At 40.0% G+C, this 6,453-nt stretch overlaps 1 pseudogene; it reads right to left on the bottom strand.

The window, feature by feature from the left end:
• Positions 1-2,841: 2,841 nt before the first annotated feature.
• On the bottom strand, positions 2,842-3,772 carry LOC103658925 (annotated as a pseudogene).
• Between the last annotated feature and the right edge of the window lie 2,681 nt (positions 3,773-6,453).

The following is a 6,453-nucleotide window of genomic DNA, read 5'->3' as shown; positions in this document are numbered from 1 at the left end:
TTGATTCCCAAGGAACTCAATTGTCACTTAATAGATCACTGTACACTCTCTTCTTCAAAACCTCATACAAAATCTACATTCTATTTCATTCTAAGACATTGTCTCAAAAGGAATTTGCAAGATGCAAATTTGATGCACCTAAGGGACAGCTATGTGCTTAGAATAGTGTTTGCCCCCCATCAGAGGAAAATGAAAATCTTTGCTAATTAGGTACCTTTGTAATAAGGAAACATAATGATTTCTATTATGCAATCAAGTATGAGCATTTCTTTCATTATAAACTGCAGTTCTTCTTTGGTTATATGAAAGCAAGAATAATGTTATTTTCCGATCAATAGTTGTGGAGCTGAGTTAATAGATGTGAAATGTTAATATGGTATAAAATAGCAAATTAGGCTGCTTGAGTTTAGGAATGTCTTTCTAATCAGACCACATGGCTTTGGCCAGGCATGTATCAGCAGAGTTTTCTGGATTGTAGAGAACTTCTTGGCTGAAACAGGCCTCTTGAAAAATCACAATGGGACTTTGAATAAATGCTTTCATCTCTTAGGCCTGTCTCATAAAGTTGGTGTGGTTCTGAAATGTGTTTTCTCAAGGGGTGTAATGCATATTTGCTTTTTGCTGGGCAGGCTGAGACAATAATGATTGCAATCAATAAGAAACTCTTTCATCAGTAGAGTTTTATGACAGCAGCTTTAAGGGTCTCCCGACATGAGATGTACTCAGTTAAGTTTTATTGGTAATTTACCAGATATACTTCATGAAATCTACTCGGAAAAGTTCAGAAGTCATTTTCATCTGCAACCACTGAAAGCCTCCAAAGATTATAGGCGATCCAAACCCATTTCCAGTCTGGCCAGCTAGCCCACACATCCAGCTCCCAGCTTCTTTTTATTTTATTTTATTTTATTTTTATTTTTAAATTTTTTTTGCCAGCTCCCAACTTCTATACCTCAGCTCTCACAGGGACACTGGCTAACACAGATTTTCAATCCCAGTTTTATTTCTCTCCTTTACCTGTCTTTCCTTTAAAGGCTTTATGTTTACATGTGCACACACACACACACACACACACACACACACACACACCCTATTTGGCTCTCCCGTAAGCAAGAGATACTCTGTTTTTGATAGTATCCTAAGCTCTAGCCTTCTTCATGAAGCTTTAAAAAAATAGTCATAAAACATTCCTAAACTAGTTTTGAGTTGTAGTGATACTTTAGGTGTTTTATTTCATGTAAGCCCTACAATGATATATTGAGGTGACTTTTACATTCTTCCATAAGTGGAGGAAATTGGGGCTCAGCAAAGTTAAGCATCTTGCCCAAGGTCATGCAACTATGACTTGGTAGATGAAGAAACTAAAGCCAACTAAACTAACTTGACTTCAAAGCCCATAATCTTGCCAGATACCACTTTGGCTTCCAGGGAGACTTAGGCAACTGAACACTTGCTTTAACCTTGTCTGGCCGAGTGAGTAGGTGAATAATCTGTATTCTACTCACTCAAATGAAAGGTTGAGGGAAGACATGTTTTACAAATGCAAAGGCACTATAGAAGTGTAAGTGGATATCACTAATATGTGAGGAGATTATTTTTTATTTGTCTGAAGGTCAAATGAAGACTTCTAGGAACTCCAAGTATCTCCCAACATCCTTGAAGGGCTTCTAGAAATTTCTTTATATTTACTCCTTTGGGTTGATGGGTCAGGCCCATCTTGCTTCTTTTACCTTCCTTGGCCAGGACCAATTTATCCATTAAGTGCAGTAGGCACAGTACCTAAGGCCAATGGTACTTCTAGAGGTCCACAAAAATGTTTTAATTTCTTTTAATCAGAAGAAAAAAATGAATATAATCCAAAAATGTGTACCTTGATGTACTCTAGAGCATCTTAATTCACCTTTGAAGCATTTGTTATGCTCTGTTGCTGTGTTTATTTGTGTGATTCCCACATTGGCTTAAGATCTATCTTCCTCTTTTACACCTATGTATTTTCACTGTGTGTCCCTGGCACTTAGCACAGAGTCTGATACTTGTTAGAAGCTCAATAAATACTTGTTGAATGAGTTCATGATTGGATAAGTGTCTTCATAGCCAACCAAGTCCTGTGTCCAAGGGTCCAGGGCAAGTTCTGGGTACCAATGGAGCCCACACACCCCTCTCATGCCTTCCCAACCCGTGTAATGGGGTTCTGATTCACCGTGCTCTAGTTCACTTGGCTGCCTAGTATGGCACTCCAGATACCTTGGAAATGGGGCTCAGTCTGTCCTCTAGTCAGAGACTGGAGCTCTGCCATGCCAGCCTGGACCAGGCAGCCATATTTGAAGGTTTGCCTAGTTTATTTCTGTGGTAGAGAGTAACATTTTTGGCAAGCATGACTAGCACTCTCCCTGGCTCCTGAGAGTTCAAGTCCTGTCTCAATTCACCCCTTGCAAGCTCTGCTCCAAGACTAGCCCACAGCAAGGTGGTTCCTGGGGCTTTTGGCCCTGCTTGATCCCAGATGTCTCTTTCTCCACCGCGGCTTGTGTGTCTGTGTACACTTCATGCTATTGGCTATCTTAGGATAAAACAGAAGTTACAGAAAACCTCAGCTGAAATGGGAAGAGGTTTTCATACCCAGCTGTTTTTATCCATTAACTCCAAGTGATTTTTCTTCCTGAAAACCTGTGATTCAGGTGAAGCTGAGGAATATGAGAAGCATGATCAATGCATTTTTTTTATTATGAAGCAATGTATATTCATTATTGAAAATCTAAAATATAAAGATAAAAGAAGGAAAAAATCATTCAATATATGTTTTTCTTTTTGCTCATCTGTATTTTCAGTTTTCAACACTGAATATGGTTTTTTTTTTTTTAATGTCTCATCTTATTTATTTGTTACTCTTAAGCCAATCTCATTTTTGACCAGGCTTAGACTTAGAGGTAGAAGCTCTGAGAGGACCGCCTCTGTCTCTTGGCAACCTGTTCCTGGAGTTTTTCTTTGGCTTCCTTCCTTCTCTTGGCCAAAAGTTTAGCATATTCTGCAACCTCTTCCTTATTTTTCTTAGTGTGCTGTTTCTTCAGAGCAATTCACCAATGTTTAAGTTGGGAGACACGTGGAGTAGCAAGATCCGGAACCCTGGGTCCTTTGTTCTACATGTCTTGCTTTCCTTGTTTAGGGGCTTTCTCACACATCCTGGCAGACATCGTCTTTTTTAGAGAGATTGAAAAGTATGTGGATTCTGCCAGCTCTTTTGGATCCCAGGCAACAAGGCATAGTAATCTCAGTGAGTCCAGGAATACCCTCCTTCTTTCCTTTTCTTACAAGGGCCAAGCTGAGAACACTCAGATTGGCATCCGCAATGTAACCGAGAACAGATTTGTGTTTTTTTTCTCCAGTTCTCCCTGGTCTGTAACACGAATGCCCCTTACTCAACAGTGGTGGACATCAAGACCCCCTGCTTCATGGGGAAGTCTTGTTTATCATCCCCTCCACTGATTCCAACCACACAGCCCTCCCATTCTTCTTCACCCCCAGCATCAGCAGCCACTTCTGTGGCTATCTGATTCTCATAAAAGGTATGAAGTTTGTGGTCATCATCCACTTCAGTGAGTTTCTGGCAGCCAGTAGCTGGGAAAGAGATGTTCAGTTTCATCCTGAAGCAGCTGACCACCTCCAAGGTGCCATGAAAAAGAGAGAATATGTATTATTTTTATAAGAAAAAAGTTATTTTCAATTTTAAAAGAGCTCAGAAAGATATACTCCAAAATCTTAATAGGCTTTTTTTTTTTTTTTTTTCTGGGTTGTAGGATTATAAGTAAATACAATATTTTTCTTTGGACTTCTCTTTTCTTCCTATCTTTGTGCAATGAGAAGTATGCTACTTTTGTAATTGGGAAAAAACAATTTCACAACAAATGTTATTAAAATTAATTGCACCACTCAGAAAGTGTTTATATTTTGGTGTATATTGTTCAAGCCTTTTTTCTTAAGCCTTGATAAAGTTTTTATTTTATTATTGTTTTCGATTGAGTTTTTAGAAGCAGGCTCATAGCAGAAGAGCCTGATGTGGGGCTCGATCCTATAACGCCAGGATCACGCCCTGAGCCGAAGGCAGATGCTTAACCGCTGTGCCACCCAGGTGCCCCTGAGTTTTTATTTTTTTATTTTTTATTTTTAAAGATTTTATTTATTTATTTGACAGAGAGAGACAGCCAGCAAGAAAGGGAACACAAGCAGGGGGAGTGGGAGAGAAGAAGAAGCAGGCTTCTAGCAGAGAAGCCTGATATGGGGCTCGATCCCAGAACACTGGGATCATGCCCTGAGCTGAAGGCAGACGCTTAACGACTGCGCCACCCAGGCGCCCCCTCGATAGAGTTTTTAAAAAATGGTTGCAGTTATGCTGTGTTGTAACCTTATTTTTAAACTCACTCTCATAACTTTTTTTTTTTTTTTAAGATTTATTTATTTATTTTAGAGAGAGAGAGAGAGAGCATGAGCAGGAGGGGCAGATGGAGAGGGAAAAAGAGTCTCAAGCAGACTCTATGCTGAGCACAGAGCCCACACAGGGGTCGATTTCACAACCCTGAGATCACAACCTGAGTCAAAACCAAGAGTCAGCTGCTTAACCAACTTTGCTACCCAGGTGCCCCTTAAAGATTTTATTCTTAAGTAATCTCTACACCCAATGTGAGGCTCGAACTTACATCCCTCAGTTCAAGAGTCACATGCTCTACCAACTGAGTCAGTCAGGCACCTCCTACAAAGTCATTTTAAATGACTGCCTGGTACTCCATTGCCCAATAATAACATAATTTATTTATATGATTTGCTGTCATTGGACATTTATGTTGTTTCATATTATCATCGTTATTAATAATACTAATGACTATTTTCTTTTTTTTTTTTTAAGATTTTATTTATTTATTTATTTGCAGAGAGAGAGCACAAGGAGGGCAAGCAGTAGAGGCAGAGGGAGAAGCAGGCTTCCTGCCGAGCAGGGAGCCCGATGCGGGGCTCGATCCCAGGACCCTGGGATCATGACCTGAGCCAAAGGCAGACTCTTAACAGCTGAGCCACCCAGGCACCCTGACTATTTTCTTTAAGACAATTCCTGGAAGCAGAATTGTTTGACTTTTTTTTTTTTTTGCATGCCCGTCATTAAGGTTTTATATTCATACTGAAGTCCCAAAAGATGGGGTTCTGTTCGTATACTCAGAACAGAGGGAACTTGGAGGAAGTGAAGACCTAAGAGGGAATGGGAAGAAAAGAGTATGGTCACGGAGGACCACAGATCTGGGTTAGGTAATAAAGATCATGGAGACTATATGAAGACAAATACATGTAAAGCCAGGGCAAACTAGGGTGGGGCAAAGACTTATGCTCTTGTTGTGGATGTCTGCTCTCCATCATCCAAAATCCAAAATTTATTCTTAACTTTCATTCTTTTACTCAGGCTCTTTGCTTCAGTTCCTGATCCTATGTGCAGTCTCATGGCTGTGTTTTAAATTTCTGTCTCACTTTTGCTTAGGGCTATCATGTAATTTGTTCAGGTTGTACACCGTGCATTCTAGGGGACATTGGTCATTGTAGTTTGTGATTTGTGCAGTGCAAAGCCTGCACAACCCTTTGCAGTGGTCATATGCTTGCCAATCCACCATGTTCTGATCCTGCTCTTTTGTTACTTAGGAGAGCCCTTGATTCTCAACAGATTCTGGATTAGCTTTTCACATAAACCCCAAATACTATCCCCATTCTCGAGAAGGTTAGTTTTATTAGGAATGCAATGGCATGGATTTATATCCTGGATGGAAGTTTGAGCAAAACAATTCCTTCAAACTCAAACTATCTCGGTTTCCTGCAAGTCTCTTTTTCACCTGGCATGGGAACCAGCTCAGAAACATTAAATATAACTGATCTTAAAATACATTAAAGATAGAAAAATACATCCAACTACCTGGTGTGCAATCCAACCATCCCAGATACTAAAACTTTATGTTCCTCCATAATATTTTCCTCTTAGAATAAAAACATCTGAGAGTAATAGTAAAGCAACAGGGACTCACCAAAGAGTGAAATTGTCACCTGCCTGCAGGAGAGGAGACATTTAAAAGCACTCTATTCCTTGTGGCCCTCTCTATTATAAAAGTTTCATGATAAATCCATCCCCAGCTGGTGCCTAGGGTGATTTAAATATATGACAGCAGAGTCTCCAGTGGTCAATTGAGGGGTCATGAGTTGTGGAACAACCAAAGTGAAACAGAAAATCCCCTTAGTTCAAGCTTTTTGTTCTTTCTTTTTCAAGTGATGGCCACAGTAATTGCAAAGGCAAGGAATAGGTAAAGAGGAAAGAGAGATGGAGAGGCTAAGGGAAAGGATGGAGTCTAGGCTTCGTGCTTACGTACTCCAAATACACATAAGTAGCATGCTAAAAATCATGCGTCACATCCCATGTTGCACATCCGAATGGAA

The sequence above is a fragment of the Ursus maritimus genome, unplaced genomic scaffold, assembly GCF_017311325.1.
Source record: "Ursus maritimus isolate PB19 unplaced genomic scaffold, ASM1731132v1 scaffold_3, whole genome shotgun sequence".
In the NCBI taxonomy this organism is placed as follows: Eukaryota; Metazoa; Chordata; class Mammalia; order Carnivora; family Ursidae; genus Ursus; species Ursus maritimus.
This window is presented reverse-complemented; position numbering and strand designations above follow the sequence as displayed.